The sequence below is a fragment of the Bufo bufo genome, chromosome 3 (assembly GCF_905171765.1).
Source record: "Bufo bufo chromosome 3, aBufBuf1.1, whole genome shotgun sequence".
NCBI classification, from domain to species: domain Eukaryota; kingdom Metazoa; phylum Chordata; class Amphibia; order Anura; family Bufonidae; genus Bufo; species Bufo bufo.
The window spans coordinates 207,899,150-207,916,342 of record NC_053391.1 but is presented as its reverse complement, the minus strand read 5'-3'; the positions used below and the strand labels follow the sequence as shown (position 1 = coordinate 207,916,342).

The following is a 17,193-nucleotide window of genomic DNA, read 5'->3' as shown; positions in this document are numbered from 1 at the left end:
TTGCTGGGTGACATGAACCCCCTTTTGCCGTGAATGATCCACTGCTGTGCCTGGGTGACTGGGGCCTAAATCTCTCAAAATCCTCTGTTGTATGGCTGGGTGACATGATCCCCCTTTTGCCGTGAATGAACCCCTGCTCTGCTTTGCTAACAGGGGCCTTAATCTCTCAAAATCCTCTGTTGTATTGCTGGGTGACATGAACCCCCTTTTGCCGTGAATGAACCCCTGCTCTGCATTGCTGACAGGGGCCTAAATCTCTCAAAATCCTCTGTTCTATTGCTGGGTGACATGAACCCCCTTTTGCCGTGAAAGAACCCCTGCTCTGCATTGCTGACAGGGAACTAAATTTAGTGAAAACATCTGTTACTGATCGGAAGATGCGCGACTACAAGCGCACGCTGCTGATGGCATTCCCACCTGAAAGCGGGGGCACAGTGGAAGCACAAGGCGAAGGCAGAAGAGGAGGAAGAGGTCGCCAACGCAGCTGGGGCACCACCAGCACGTGAGAAGGCAGGGTTAGCATGGCCAAAATGTGGAAAAGCTTTGTCAGCCTTGGAGGTGCCGACGTGCCCTGCAGCCAGTGTATAGTGTAAATGTGTGTTTAGCACGGCAGAGAGCATTATCACAGGCCGCAGCCAATGTGGACAAGCTTACGTTTATTAAAATAAACCAGGCATGGATCCCACAGGACTTGTCCGTACCTTGTGCAGAATAGACATTTATACCAGCCTCAACCATCCATTCTTGTTCTTAAGTGCACTTATCCTTAGTTCTATTTTGTTATATGTCCCAATATTTTGCGGGATACCCCAATTTAAAAATAATAAATAACACAAATCAGTGTTGGCTACCTATTCCTCCTTCACGCTGCTTCTACCTACACCGCCACGTCAACCTACACCGCCACATCCACCCATCCACCGCCTCCTCAACCTCCTACTCCTAGATCCAGATTGTTATTTTTAATTTTTCTGTATTTTATGTTATTTTAAGTCACTTCCCTATCCACATTTGTTTGCAGAACAGTTGTCATGCTCTTAAGCACATTTTGATGCCTTTTGCAGCCCTCTAGCCCTTTCCAGGACAATTTTAGAGCCATTTTAGTGCCCAAAAGTTCGGGTCCCCATTGACTTCAAGTTCGGGTCAAGTACGGGTCAAGTTCGGGTCAAGTTCGGGTCCTGAACCCGAACTTTTATTTCAAGTTCGGCCGAACCCGAACATCCAGGTGTTCGCTCCACTCTAATCACTAGTTCTGTCTCACTGTCGCAGAAATTGCTTCCCACCATATTCCAAACTTTCTAAAAACTTCAGGTAGTTTGAAAATAGTTCCGGAATTAGCATACGCCCCTTTTGCATGCACATTATATGAATATTAGTGTACGAAGATAGCGAATTCGTGAATTAGCGAATATATGACAAATATTTGTCTATATATTTGCTAAATTTCACGAAATTGAATATTGCCCCTGCCGCTCATCACTACTGCTGAGTGCAGCGCTCGGCTATCTCTCGAAGGTGAACGGAGAGCATTCACATTACTGCTGTTCACACAGTGGACTCAGGGCAGGAATTCAAGGGAAAGCCTCTTAACAATCATACATTTCTCACCTGTTCTGTGGGATGTTCATGTGATACAGTAAGTCTTACATTATACACAGTCTTCTCCTTAATAACTATATTAATATCACCTGTAGTGTTCTGTTATAATGAACGAAAACACAAATACAAGATCTCTTCTGCGCAGTCACCTTAAATATTTTCTTACAACTTTGTAACCTGAATGCTTCCCTTTTGCTTTGTGACCTAAAATAATCCCTTAAAGGGCTTTTTTCAGGAACTAAATGTTGATGAGCTAGGTCATCAATATTAGATCATTGGGCGTCCAATTCCCAGAAAGACATATTAAGGGTGGATTGGGATTTTAAAGTGACCCTGGAAAAAAATGATATTTGGCCCTAACTTGTAAGTGGAGTCATCAAACCGTTAGCAGTAGCCACATTAGTGGTAGGTGAGACAAATGCAAAACACAATGGTAGGGCACGAGCATTTTCACAAGTAAGCAAGGCATTGAACTAGTAGATCGGACAAAGCAATAGAACCTATCAGGGTAGTGATGCTTCTAACAGTCAAGAATGTGTCCTAAAAATAATTATATAAAATATGGCCACATTAAAAATTCTAAAATCACAATTATTTAGTATAAAGTACATTTTCTTTTGCGTACATTGAATAAAAACTTACCTTTATTAGGTACTAGCCAATTAATTAAACTGGTTATTTAGAGTAAAATATGGGCAGTATAAGAACAAAAGAAAAACAAGCCATGCATTATAATTTTTTTCACTTCACACATACTGTACTTTCTAAAAAAAATTACATTTGTGGGTGTGACATGAAAAAAAATTGGAAAAGTTCAAGGGGTATGAATCCTTTTTAAGCTATCTTAGCTATCTAGCTATCTAGTTATATAGCAAAGAAGGGAAAGGGGGAAACATGATAAAAGCCTTCAAGTATGTTAAAGGCATAAATAAGGTTAAGAAAGGAAGTGTTTTTAATAATAAAAAAAACAACTTAACACAAGAACAAGGGGACATATTCTAAAATTAGTTGGGAAAGGGGTTAGAACCAATGTTAGGAATATTTTTACAGTAGTTTAAGCTTGGCATAAACCCACCAGATCTTTCTGTCCATCTAGCTGGCTATTTAGCAAACAAGGGAAAGGGAGGACATGATCAAAACCTTTAAGTATGTAAAGCTATCTATCTATCTATCTATCTATCTTCAGAGCAATACTGAGAAAGTATTCACATTTTCCTATCTCATGTACAACTCACAATCTAATTTCCACGGCTAATTTAATACAAAAAACAAATTCTCCAGTTAAGCGTGTCATTGGGGAAAATGTATTCAAACTGGTGTAAAGGAAAACTTACTAGCCCGTAGCAACCAACCAGATTCTACCTTTCAATTTTCACTGCTTTTTTTGGAAAATGAAAAGTGGAATCTGGTTGGTTTCTATAGGAAGCTAATCCATTTTTTCCTTTAAACCAGTTCTGATAAATATCCTCCATTTTGTTTTAAAGGGAATCTGTCACTAGTTTTATGCTGCTAGGTTTTGACAGCTCCAGCTCATGCCAATGAGTCCTGATATTCATGAACTGATTTTCCTCCAACTGAATTAACAGCAGGGGAGGAGAAACTCAGAAGCTCATGAATATTCAGGACTCATCTGCTTGCACAAGAGCCATTGAATTGAAAAAAGATCTTAGCAAAATGGTTGAGTCCATTAAAGGAAGTGAGTCTATATTTTAGTAAGGAGATCTGTCACTAGTTTTTTATGACCCTTAGGACACCAGAAAACTGCTGACTGATTGCCTTTCAACTGGCTAACTGTAGCCCTGGAGCTTCAAAGCAATAATTGTGGTCAAAGTGCAAGTATTCCAACCATGATCGTCCGAGGTTGTCTGTGATTTTTCTTCTCATGATTGTATTACAGTTGGGATACGTCACATTTTTACTGTGACTGTTACATGGAGAAAAAAAAATCACACCATTTTTCTGCTGTATTAACTTATCTTAAGACTGTTTAAGCAGCAATTCCTATAAAAGTTACTCGTTATTTATTATCTTTTTTATTCTTGAAGGAGCAATCTTTTTTCATAGTTAAAAAACAAAAGCTGCTTTTATTATAGAGTAGAAACAGTAGAATTGATTTAACAGGTTAGAGAGTCATTTGTTTGCTCACATCTTAGAGAATCAATGGAGTAGAGGTTTACATTTTTGATTATCTGTAACATGGAAGAATTTACTGGACTTGAGAGTAGTTAGTTGCATGATTTATCCCCTGGAAAATCGGTGTAGAGTAATGTGTTTTTAAAGATAAATCCATTTCTAGCAATCAATATCTATGAATATATATCTTGAGATTTCCTGCTAGGATTCACAAAACACTTTTGGTAACCTTAAAGGGGTTGATCAGGATTTTAATATTGATGTCCTATACTCAGGATAGGCCATCAATATATGTTCGATCAGCTTTTCTGGGGTTGCTCCTATGCTAAAAGTTGTCAACAAAACTCCACAACTCCATCTATTGAGCAGTGAGGGAGGTGACCACTGCAGCACTGCTTCCATTGCAGTGACCAACTCTACTACACAGTGGACAGAACTGTGCAGTTTTGACACCTACTTGAGGCACCAAAGCTACCCAACACAGTTGATATGTAAAGGTACGGGGTGTTGGACCCCCGCTGATCAGATACTGATTGCCTATCCTCAGGATAGGCCATCAGTAGCAAAATCCGGAAGAATCCCTTTAAGATCCCACAAAGAACATATTAAAGGACATCTGTCAGCAGATTTGTATCTATGACACTGGCTGACCTGTTGCTTGTGCACTTGGCAGCTGAAGGCATCTGTGTTGGTTCCATGTTCATATGTGTCCTCATTGCTGAGAAAAATAATGTTTTTATATATGCAAATGAACCTCTAGAAGAAATGGGGCATTGCCGTTACATCTAGAGGCTCTGATCTCTCTGCAACTTCAGTGCCCTCTCCACTTTGATTGACAAGGGCAGGCGTGATGACACTTGCACTGATTGGCCCTGTCAATCAAAGTGCAGAGGACATGGCAGTTACAGAAAGAGCGGAGATTCTAGGTGTGATGGCAACACCCCTGTTACTTCTAGAGGCTCATTTGCATATATCAAAACTTCATCTGTCAAGCGCACATGCAACATGTCAGCTAGCAGATGGCAGGAAAATTGCAGGTACCTGGAATCCACCAGGCTGCATTACCATGTATGACCACAAGGTGATGCAAATAATTACTTTTCATGCTGCTTTATTGTCCAATGTGATTTTTTACATTTTACTAAGAATACTGTTTCTTGTGTATACATTAATAAATAATTATTACTAAATGGAAAATTATTTAAATCATTACTGCTTTATTATCCTATCAATATGTTTATTATATCATCTGCAGTTATTTGTAAAAGTGGAACATTTGAGAAATAGCATTTTCTTTATTTAAAACATTAGAAAAAAATCCTGCTGATTTTTATAGCTAAAATGGAATAAAATAGCACATTTTGCTATTTTATCCTTTTTTGATTTTAATTGAATCCCGAATAGAACCTCCAACACAGATGAGTATGGAGCCTTATTTGTGCTTATTCAAACACTGTGTTTTGGATCTGGACTAGCTCCTCTATCAGGTTGCAGTCATAGACTATATTCCCATTTCAATCATTTATGGCATATGCCCCTAAAACCACACCTATCTTTAGAATGGCCCTCCCCAACCCTGTCCCATCTGGATGTGGGGGCCACCACTGTTTTATGGAAGCTATGGAAACAGTGTAGCACATCATGCTCAGCTGTTTCTATAGTCCTTACCACCTCTGACCACCGATTCCAGACAGGAGAAGGTCAGGAGGACCCGTTCTGAGATAAGAATACATCATTAAGCCAGAAAGGAAATCTATGCCTAAGGCCTCCTGCACACGACCGTATGGTCTTTCAGTATTTTGCGGGCTGGGCATAAAATTTTCAATAGATGGTTTCGCAAAAACAGAACGGATACAGAAGACATACGGATGCATTCTGTATGCATTCAGTTTTTTGCGGACTTATTGACTTGAATTGAGCCACGGATCGTTATTTGCGGGCAATAATAGAACATTTTCTATGTTTGAACGGAAATACGGAAAAGGAAGGCATATGGAGTACCTTCCATTTTTTTGCGGATCCATTAAAATGAATGGTTACGTATACGGTCCGTATACAGAACGCAAAAAACAGAACATAAACAGAAAAATAAAAAAAAAGTTCGTGTGCAGGAGGCCTAAGGGCTCGTTCACACGACTATTGTCCCTCCATTGCCGTATTGTGGCCCGCATGCGGCGGGTCCGCAATACACGAGGCACCGGTATCACAGATGCGGACCCATTCACTTGAATGGGTCCGCAAATCCGGAGATGCGGTGCGTAACGGAACGGAAGCACGGAACGGAACCCCACGGCACCGCAAAAAGATGGAACTTGCTCTACCTTTTTGCAGAACGGATGGCTCGCGGACCCATTTAAGTGAATGGCTCCGCGATCCGCATGCAGCTGGCCCACGGTTGGTGCCCGTGCATTGCGGACCGCAATTTGTTGTCCACAGCAGGGGAACGGAGGGGCAACGGTCCGGTCGTGTAAACGAGCACTTACTATGAGCAGTAGGTGAGTGGCAAGAGGAGTGAAAAGTTGCAAATAATTGCACAAATATGACATATTCCATAATTTACAACTTAAACCACAAAAAACTGGGCAAATCACTGAGGGGGAGATTTATCAAAAATGGTGTAAAGGAAAACTGGCTTAGTTGCCCATAGCAACCAATCAGATTCCACCTTTCATTTTTCAGATCTTCTTTAAAAGGATCAATCTGATTGGTTGCTATAGATAAAAACTAAGTTTTCCTTTACACCAGTTTTAATCAATCTCCCCTTAAGTGTCAGTAGTCCAGATATAACACACAGACCCCATGTTGTTCTACTTGAGTTTGATTTGGTATACCATCAGGAGCGGGGCTCTGGATGTTAGAAGCACAGTCTGATAATGGTGCAATACATCTCTCTCACACGTCTATTACTAACGTGTCCTTCTGTGGTCTCCATGGACAGCACACATACTCATAGGACCTCATTTATCAAGCCTTCACTCCAGAATTCTGTCTGCTAAAAGAAGCAAAATGACTTTATGGACTCATATGACTTTATGGACTCATTTGCGAAACTGTTTTGCGTTTTTACACCACTCACTCCAGTTTTGAAATATGGGTTATATGTGGTTTACAATGTTAAGAGTTTCACTTTAGATTTATGACTGAGAATTTTAAAATAGTCGCAATCTCACTCCAGTAGGAGGGTGGAAAAGCAAAACTGGAGTAGCCTTTCTAGACAAAAGTGCAATTTTTTTTAAAACAAAGTGCAACATTTGATAAATGTGACATAAAGAACACCAACACAGACTCAAGCAAAACTGAAATATTCCGCTCATGATAAATCCCCCCCCCCAGACTTTAAAGCATGTACCATATCCGCACATCAGCGGTTTTTCACGGACTGTGTGTCCTTGGTGGCACCATGGAAGCATTCCCTATTTTGTCTGTGATCCCTCACACACATTATGGTCTATAAGTCTGAAAAAACCTCGTCCACAACACGAATGCCATCCGTGTTTGGTCCGTGGTTTTCACGGATCTTTGCTAGAAGATGCTCTGTAATCAGTCAATTTTTCAGCCTAAGGGCTTGTTCACACGACCGTGTGCTGCCCATACTGTGGACCGCAAATTGCGGTCCGCAATACACGGGCACTGACCACGGGGTAGCCGCATAAGGATCACAGACCCATTCACTTAAATGGGTCCGCGATCCGTCCGTTCCGCAAAAAGATAGAGCAAGTTCTATCTTTTTGCGGTGCGGAAGCGCGGAACGGAACCCCACGGAAGCACTCCATAGTGTTTCCGTGGGGTTCTGTTCCGTGCTTCCGTTACGTTCCGCATCGCATCTCCGGATTTGCGGACTCATTCAAGCGAATGCGGAATGCACACGGCTGGTGACCCGTGTATTGCGGAACCGCCGCATACGGCCTGCAGCACGGGCACGGAGCCCTTACGGTCGTGTGAACAAGCTGTAACAGTGTCCGGATGACGCATGGACTCAAATTCACAGAGCCATGGATCAAACACAGCTGGATCGCGGACAGTGTCACAGATGGTAAAGGCATTACATGGATGTTTTAGAGAACATGTTGAGGGAGATTTATCAATATGGTGTAAAGGAAATCTGGCTTAGTTGCCCATAGCAACCAATCAGATTCCATCTTTGAAGGAGTTCTGAAAAATGAAAGGTGGAATTTGATTGGTTGCTACAGGCAACTAAGCCAGTTCTTCTTTCCACCAATTTTGATAAATCTACCCCAATATGTATAGTATTGGAACTTTAACAGTCACAATGATAATTGCCAAAGCAATCAATGATGAAAATGTCTGTGTTCAGTGTAGTAAGAAAGAACTATAACACTAAACTAATGAGCCCAAGAGCAGATATACCCGTCTGCGGGGCGAGGTATTTATTAACTCTATCATTTCCAGAGCACACAGCTGTTAACTAGTCATACACAAATCATTGTTACCATCTGTGGGATTTTAAGATGTTACTGATCATCATCCCACAACTTTTACCTATAGTACTGCATTACATGCTGCAAATAGCTGCTTCGCTGGGGAACAATGCATTCTCCATATATTTATAACGTATCCCCTATCTCCTCATAGATTGTAAGCTCTTGTGAACAACAGGGCCCTCATGCCTCTTGTTTTAATTGTTGACGCTATGTTATTTATGACTCTGTACCTGTAAAGCGCTGCGGAATATGTTGGCGCTATATAAATAAAGATTATTATTATTAGGATGAGCGAATTTCATATTTTTGAAGTTCGTGTGCGGGTTCGTGTCGCGGTATTTACTGAACTGCGTTATGGATTCCGTTACCACGGACGATAACACAATTCTATGACGGAATGCATAACGGAATGCCTTTAGAGGCATTCCGTTATTCATTCCGTCATAATAGAAGTCTATGGGCTGCATAACGGATCCTTCCGGTTTACGTTATGCAGGAGAGGACTCCTAGACTTCTATTAAGACGGAATGAATAACAGAATGCCTCTCAAGGTCATGGAATTGCGCTATGGTATCCATAACGCAATTCTGTAAATACCACAACACGAACCCGCACACAAACTTCAAAATATGAAATTCGCTCATCCCTAATTATTATTATTATTGTACCGTGCCTTTATTGTATCAGAAAAGATACTGAGGTTTTTTGAATATATCTTAGAATATAGGTCACGTACAGACATGTACTACGACTACTGCTGCTACTCCTAATACATGTTGTTAGTCAGATATTGCCTAGCAAACCATGCACACTGCGGGCATCTCACACTACAGCATGCTACAGTATTTAACAGAATGTCCATGCTGTAACTAGAGCTGGCACTAGGGGACACTGTGCCTCTTCCACAGCCCTCACATCCCATCCTACCTCCTTCCCAGTCCCTGAGGATTCTGCTTAAGCTAAGGCTGCCAATGAAGTCAAAGCCTAATGCATTTCTCTGTGGTACCACAGGCTGCATCTCTTTCAAATTACAGTGCAGGCGGACCAGACAACATTTTCTGAATTAGCATCTCTGGAACTCCTCTGCTCACACACACAGTCCCCATCTGAGGTGCAGCCAGGTACCTGTCTGCTTTACCTGTGGACCTCATCAACACTCCACTTTGGATTAGAGGGAAAGTCTGATTTTCTGCAAAGCATAGAAAGCAGTTGGGAGGTGTAACCAGGAGTTCCTGTGGAGAACCCATTTTGGTCACCTGCTTTCTTTTTTTTTTCTTTCTTCCTCTTTGTCCCTTTCTGTTGGATAGCTAATGGATGAGGGATTGCAACCTTGGGCTTGAAGAATAAGTTTGTTGAGTTCGGTTTGAGAGGAAGATGTACCCTTCCGTGAACATGGAAACATAACTGGGGTCCTTTGATGGATATTGATTTTAAAGAAAGAGCACAGGTAGGTCACATCCAGCTCTAATCCCCTCTATGTGATTGCAGCTGCTGAGGAGGAACATTTCAACTTCTGCTTGATTTATGATTGGAATCAGTGTGTTAATCAGACACAGGTGTCTGTCTGGTACATATTTAAGATACAGCGTTGTGGTACTGATAGAAAAAATAATGAAAATTAAAATTCCAAGGCACCCTCCTAGGCCCCCCAGTCCTCTTATATATTTTTTTCCAATCATCTGAAGAGCAATTTATTTTCTGTAATCAATCATTCAGACATGTTAATGATCTGGAGGGGAGAATGGAGGGAGAATCAGCATCTACTACATAAAGTTTGCCTCTATGCTTCGCCTGTAATACTACTTTCATGCTCCTCTGTATTCTCCTTGTTCAGGAATGAAAGCGTCTGGTTAATTGTGTGAATGAGCTAGCTAGCTGAGGTTTCATTGTATACAAAAATCCAAACGAAGCATTTTATGCATGGCTTTTAGGCACATCAGCTGAATTCCTGATGATACGGTGTACGTGGTATGCAGTTCAGGTACTTTGATGTCCTGCATATTGTATGTAAAATTCTTGGTATAGTAATGTATTATGCCTCTGGCTCTTAACTGTGTTATATTAAAACGCCTTTCACTTTTTCATGGACCCAGTCTTAGTGAAAGCACTTATCCAATTAAAAAGAAATGCAAATGCTATGGTAGAGCACAAACTGTACTGGAGCTGTCATTTAGTTTTTTTATAAAAAAAAAATATATATTTATATAGAATAGATGCAAGCAAGCAATACAACTAATATATATATATATATATATATATATATATATATATATATATATATATATGTGTGTCTGTCTTTTTGTCTATCTATATCCAAGCTCAGAATTTTTTTTTATAAATAAGATTGTTAAAATAAAATTTACGCTACTGTTTCTGCAGTGTGAAGGTTTAATTTCAAGACTGCGACAGATCCCACAGCCCCTTACATTGCCAAGGCTTATGTAGTTGTATCTGGGTATCTTTGTGTGTATATCTGTGTATGTTGATGTCTATGTCCCTGTGTAAGGTCCATGTATATCTGTCTTGCCTTGTATGGTGAGATGTGAACATATGAAAGGCATGGTGGGAGCTTTGTGGAACAGCTCACAATTAGTCAACTAGTAGAAACAAATCTGTACGTCTTTTGTTTTCCATGTTAAGGCCTGAAACTCAAGGAAAGTTAATGTAATCTAGGTCTTGGTCTCAATAATCGGCAATTTGTCTAGTATAACTTGGATGTAGTTATACACACCATGTAGTCAACCCTTTTAAAGGATTATTCTGGGTCTATGATCTTGGTACTCGGTACTATGTATTTTTGCTGTTGTCTTTATGAGGAGAATTCTGTCAAAAACCACTCTGTAGCCTCAATATAATAATTCCTGTCAAAGAAAGTGCATCACAGGCCTCTCATACCTGTGGAGAATGAGCCTTTGCTCGTTATCTTTCAGCAAGGCCAAGATTTACACAATCCCAATGGGAATCCTCTGGCTTTGTGACAAAAAGGAAAGATTGACAGTTTAACCCTGGACACAAATATGGCATAGTGGAAGACATTGATACGTTCCTCATCTGTTAATTAGGTTATACCAGCCAGTGCTATATTTTGCTATTTATCACAGTACATATGGTGAAGTTAGAAGTACAAGGCTAAGCTGTTCTCTAGGTCTGATAATGAGGAGTTCCTTAATAGCTTCAGGGCTGTTTTCAGCCAGAAGTAAAACTGTCAGGTAAAAGGAAACTTCACAGCTTTATAGTACCCACAGCAACTGATGGAGTTTGGAAGCAGAAACTGACTTGTGTAGAATTTGCTTCTAATGCAACTTTATTTGACTACAAGATGAAGAACCAGATACCATCGTACTGGTCCGTGTAGCATGTCACCTAAGCAAAAGTCTTAAATTAAAAAGAAAAATGGCAAAATAAAGACAGTAATCTGGCACAAATATGATTTGCTCAGCTGCTGTAGGTGAACCTTCACCTAAAGGTTAGGCCTAGTGAATAAGCATCTCAACGAGAAAGAAGGATTTCTTGAACACTAGGGACACTACTGTATGTCCATGTTATCTCAAATTTCTGTATATTTGATTATGACCCTTTGTTCCCCATAAACAGCCATGTAAAGGGGTTATCTTACCACTAGAACCTCTTTCTATTAGTAGGGCATATAGACGTTGTAGACGGAGGCCTCCCAGTAAGAAACTTCTATTATTAACCAGCTGAGAAAAGCTCTTGCTTTGGTGGACTCCACCTATACTGAATGACATAGTTGGCCATTTACTGCCCCAGTTATTGCGGCGGATCATTCTGGATTTCAGAAATCTGTCTTGTGGCGTTCATCTGTGTAGCAGGCCAGCATTCATTTTCAAGAGGGGTTGACCCGATGACAAACATTTAAGGCTGGGACAGAGTAGTGTCCTAGAGGATTACTCCCATAAAGTCCAAGAAAATATCTGCCCATGATCATTACTTTGCTCATATCTGAGAATATCTAGTGTTCATTTATATGCAAGAATGTCATTAGCAGCTTTTTTAGAAGTTTCCCTTAGGTTTAGTATGGTTTTAATGTGATTCAGGCACCAGAGCCATAATCAGAGGAAAGTGAATCATTGCAGTGGCATTTGTTACATCTAAGGAGATTGAAACATGACTTGTTTTACCGCAATTAATTTTTGACTAAATTGTATAATACCATATATAATATAAGATTATCTCATTTAGTTTTACTTTAAATTTCAAGTAAGTTTGAAAAAGAAAAACAATTCTAGGCAGAGTATACCTTTAGCAGGTGTGTGGAGAATTTGTGAAATGGTAAAATAAAAAAATGTCATGAAAGCTGGAGCAGAAGTGACCTTGAAAAGTGATAGAGAAAAGTGCAGGTGTAACTAGGATTCCAACTGCTGCCTTGCATGACCAACACACTCAAGAGAACAGCTTGGCTATGAAAACAGAGAAGGCATACAAAATACTGTTTTAGACTGTAATGGACTAAAAGATGCAGAATTGAAATTTGAATATTATTATTAGCCTTTTCAGCATTTTTTATATGTGTAATATGAATTCACGCTTGTTTGGCCTCCTCAAATGCAAGGGACTCGGTATTGATTATGTTAGCTTATTTGCACAATAGATGCTTCTTCTAGGGTTTATTATTGTGTATATCTTGAAAGAAGATATATCTAGGAATTAAACAGAAAGTAATAACCCTGGCGCTTTCTTTCCCTTCTATATCAATAGCTGCAGTGCCAAAGCAGAATCGCACAAACTGCTATCAAATGTCAAAGTAAAAACTCAATATCAATGGCACCGCGCTTACCCCAATCCACTGAGGTACACTTGCTACACGCTGGAGCAGTGACAGACTAGTTGGCTGAACGCTGCCATAACCTCCTAAGAAGGAACTGCCGTACCTGTCTCCCAATGCTCGTTCCGTGGCTGCTTACTCCTGTAGACTGTAGTTGAAAGTAATACCGGGTAATTGGTTGGAGTTATCTGTTTCACGGTGCGTGCCCCGGCCGGTGGCACGATGCCGTTTCTACAACTAGTACAGGAAGTGGTCCACTGTACAACTAGTACAGTGTGTGACCACTTCCTGTACTAGTTGTAGAAACGGCATTGTGCCACCAGCCGGGGCACGTGAAAGAGATAACTCCAACCAATTACCCAGTATTACCTTCAACTACAGTCTACAGGAGTAAGCAGCCACGGAACGAGCATTGGGAGACAGGTATGGCAGTTCCTTCTTAGGAGGTTACGGCAGAGTTCAGCCAACTATCCATCGTGTAGCAAGAGTACCGCACCTAGCAGTACCTATGGAGAGCCCGGTACGTCACCAGATCTCCATAAAAAGTATTTTCTCTGCACGATACAGCACAGGGCAAAGGGGAGCATGGGAGCATGAAATGCTTCGATGCTCATATCAGAAGGGCTGCCTGGGTGAAAATTTGGGTATGTCTGGGTTCAGAGCTGAACCCAGATAACCCCTTCAAGTTTGGCTACATGATAAATGTAATTTGGTGAAGTGAGAAACCCCCTTTAATAGTTACTATTCAGATTCACATGTACGCCACAGGCATTAGGGCTCTTTCACATGAGTGGATCCCGTGCGTGGATCCGCTGAATGAAAAAGAGAGCCAAGCCCTGCTCCGGACAACAGAGACACGGAGCATCAACATGATTGATAATGCTCCATGCCTTTCTGTGATCTTTTTACTACAAAATCACAGTGAGATAAAGTTGTCACCGTGATTTTGTAGTAAAAAGGTGTTACTGCTCCGTGTCTCTGCTGTCCGGAATGGGGCTTGGCTCTCTTTCACGCAGCGGATTTCACGCACGGGATCCGCTCATGTGAAAAAGCCCTTACTGTTGCATGCAGATGACGTTCTTTGTACAGCTAGTAAAGATGTAGACTGTAGCTCTTGACAAGATAATCCTAAAGTCCAATAAATTCATTGAAAATACCAAAGTTCAGGTGGCTGCTGAAAATTTTGAAATAATATAATTTTTAAGTAAATTAATAAAAATAAATATACAATTTTCATGAAATGAATAACCAATAATGCCATCTAATTCTAATCAACAGCGTTTCAGATTTTTTCCAAAGCTGTAGCATTTTATTCTTTGTAGAGAAGATTATGTATATGGAAAAGAACAATCGTTTCCCACGCACAGCACCATCACACACTTCTTTTAAATTAAAATAAACCTAAACATAAAGGGGGAGATTTATCACACTGGTGTAAAGTAGAACTGGCTTTGTTGCCCATAGCAACCAATCAGATTTCACCTTCCATTTTCCAAAGGAGCTCTGAAAAATGAAAGGTGGAATCTCATTTGTTGCTATGGGCAACTAAGCCCGTTCTAGTTTACACCAGTTTGATGAATTTCCCCCAAAGTCTTAAAGGGGTTGTTTCATCTGGGACTTATATCCTCATTCTGGGATTTATATCATCGAAAGTGAAGGAGAGTGCACTGCTCATGCGCCGCATGCTCCCTATTCATTTCTATGGGGGTTCTGAAAATAGCTGAACGAGCGAGCTCAGCTACTGTTTTTTTGGCAGTCCCATAGATGTGAATGGAGAGCGCACCACTCAAGTGTGGCCACTGCTCTATTCACTTCTATGGGAACACCGGAGATAGCCAAGTCAGTGCTCGGCTATTTTCGGCAGTCCAATAGAAATAAACAGAGGGACGCTGAGCATGCACAGCTGCTATCCATTCGCTTTGGAGGTCCGGTTCTCAAAAAATATGTGGGTCCCAGAGGTGGATAGCCACCTATCTGACATTGGTGGCATACCCTAGCAATATGTCACAAATGTCTAGATTATTTGTCTGCTTATGGGATAGCTGAGTGGCAACCAGTATAGCTGGCATCATGTGAATTGGGTTTCAGCTTTTATAGAGTCTTGAACATTATATTTGCTAATTATTGAAGGGGTTGATACGTGAAGAGACCTGTCTTAGGCCTCTTTCACACTACCGTTTTTTTTTTCCCGTTTTGCGGGCCGTTTTTTGCGTTCCGTATACGGTCCATTTACGGAACCATTAATTTCAATGGTTCAGCAAAAAAAACGGAATGTACTCCGTATGCATTCCGTTTCCGTATTTCCGTTTTTCCGTTCCGTTTGAAACATGTCCTATGTTTGGCCGCAAATCACGTTCCGTGGCTCCATTAAAGTCAATGGGTCCGCAAAAAAACGGAACACATACGGAAATGCATCCGTATGTCTTCCGTATCCGTTCCGTTTTTTGTGGAACCATCTATTGAAAATGTTATGCCCACCCCAATTTTCTCTATGTAATTACTGTATACTGTATATGCCATACGGAAAAATGGAACAGAAAAACGGAACCGAAACGGATACACAACGGAAACAAAAAACGGAAAAACGGATTTGTGAAAAACGGAATGCAAAACACTGAAATCGACATACTGTAGTGTGAAAGAGGCCTTATGGAGCAGCTGTCCTGACCTGGCTCACAGAGAGAGCCCCAGTGGGGGACATATACAGTATGGATATGGCAGCTGGGAAATGGAATGTACAACCACCATAGGCAGACAGATTTGCCTGTCCCTATTTTGGTAGCTATATGCTAATCCTTGTAGGCTGGACATATAGTTTGTCACTCAACTTTCCCAGGAAGTGATGTAACTAAAAAGTGGCTAAATAGAATTGTGCAAAACTACATGAAAGCGCAGCCAATGCTTAGTAAATCATAAAACATTTGAGACCTTGCAATGAAATCATGATTCCTCACCTATTCCAGGGTCTTTTCAATGTGTCTATTCACAATGAAAGGCTTTTGGCTTCACTGATTAAACTTGATCCGACTGTTTGTAACACAAATTGAAAAAAAATAAAAAATTGTAGTGGAAAAAAAAAAAACGGAATAGTTTCCCATTTCCTTTTTCACCTTGGAAATGGACTAGAAATCAGATGGAGCAGGGGACATGTTGATGTTTGTTTGCTCTAACTGCCTCCTAAATTATTTACAAATTATCTAGTACTGCTGCTTTGAAGCTGCTACGATGGCCATGTTGGCTAAATTAATGATCAGCCGTAAATGTAAAAGTCAGAACAGAACATAAATAACGGAATAAAACTAGGATGCTTTTAATCTCATGTTTAAGGACTCAAAAGCCCAGAGCAATCAGAGGTGATACCATGCATACGTTAGCTGTAATCTGCGGTGTAGGACAAGGGCTTGGCTGAGGGAGAGAGAAGATTTCACCATCAAATGAAGGAGTCAGCGTACATAAGATGAACGCTATCTTACAGTGTTTGGAAATACATCAACAATGGAGATATGGCTTAAAAAAGTTATCTTAATTGTGTAGGTTGATAATGCTAGCTGTTAAAAATGTATGCTGATTTGGGGGGTCATTTATGAAAGCAGATATCTCAGTTTTGTAGTGTTAAGAAAAAGTCTCAAGTCATGGCAACTGCTATATTTTCATAGCAACTGTGACATTTTTCATGATCCTCACCACTTTTCACAATGGTTTATGTCTAAAGTGAGATTAGACCTGGATTACAGCTCATTTACTATGTTCAACTTTTGCGAAAAAGTTACAACCGAAAACCCCAGGTCAACTTTTACATCTAAAGGTGTAAACTACATTACATTCACACCACATACAGGTGAAACTCGAAAAATTAGAATACCGTGCAAAGTTCATTTATTTCAGTAATGGCAACTACTTAAAAGGTGAAACTAACATATGAGATAGACTCAGGGGCGTAGCTATAGGGGGTGCAGAGGTAGCAGTCGCTACCGGGCCCAGGAGCCTAAGGGGGCCCAAAGACCCTTGTGCCACATAAGACACTGGCATTATAGAAAGTGCATACTGGTCAATTTACACCTCTGGCTGGAGGGAAGGGGTTAGGTTAAGAATTTGGCATGAGGGGGTGCCCTTTCAATGTTTGCCTCAGGCAGCAGGAAGGCTATGTGCTCCCCTGCCCTTTGCCAAAAAGCACTGAGGGATGGGGGCCCAAGCTGAACTCTTGCACTAGGGCCCATGAGCTTTTAGCTACGCCCA

The 17,193-nt window shown here is 40.8% G+C and overlaps 1 protein-coding gene across 1 annotated transcript in view; it reads left to right on the top strand.

The window, feature by feature from the left end:
* The first annotated feature begins 9,276 nt into the window (after positions 1 to 9,276).
* The window catches only part of TAFA3 (TAFA chemokine like family member 3), a 554,701-nt gene continuing 546,784 nt past the window's right edge, over positions 9,277 to 17,193 (top strand). The window contains exon 1 of the mRNA XM_040421839.1: positions 9,277 to 9,621. The gene's annotated coding sequence lies outside the window, so the exon portion shown is untranslated. The remainder of the gene's footprint in view (positions 9,622 to 17,193) is intronic.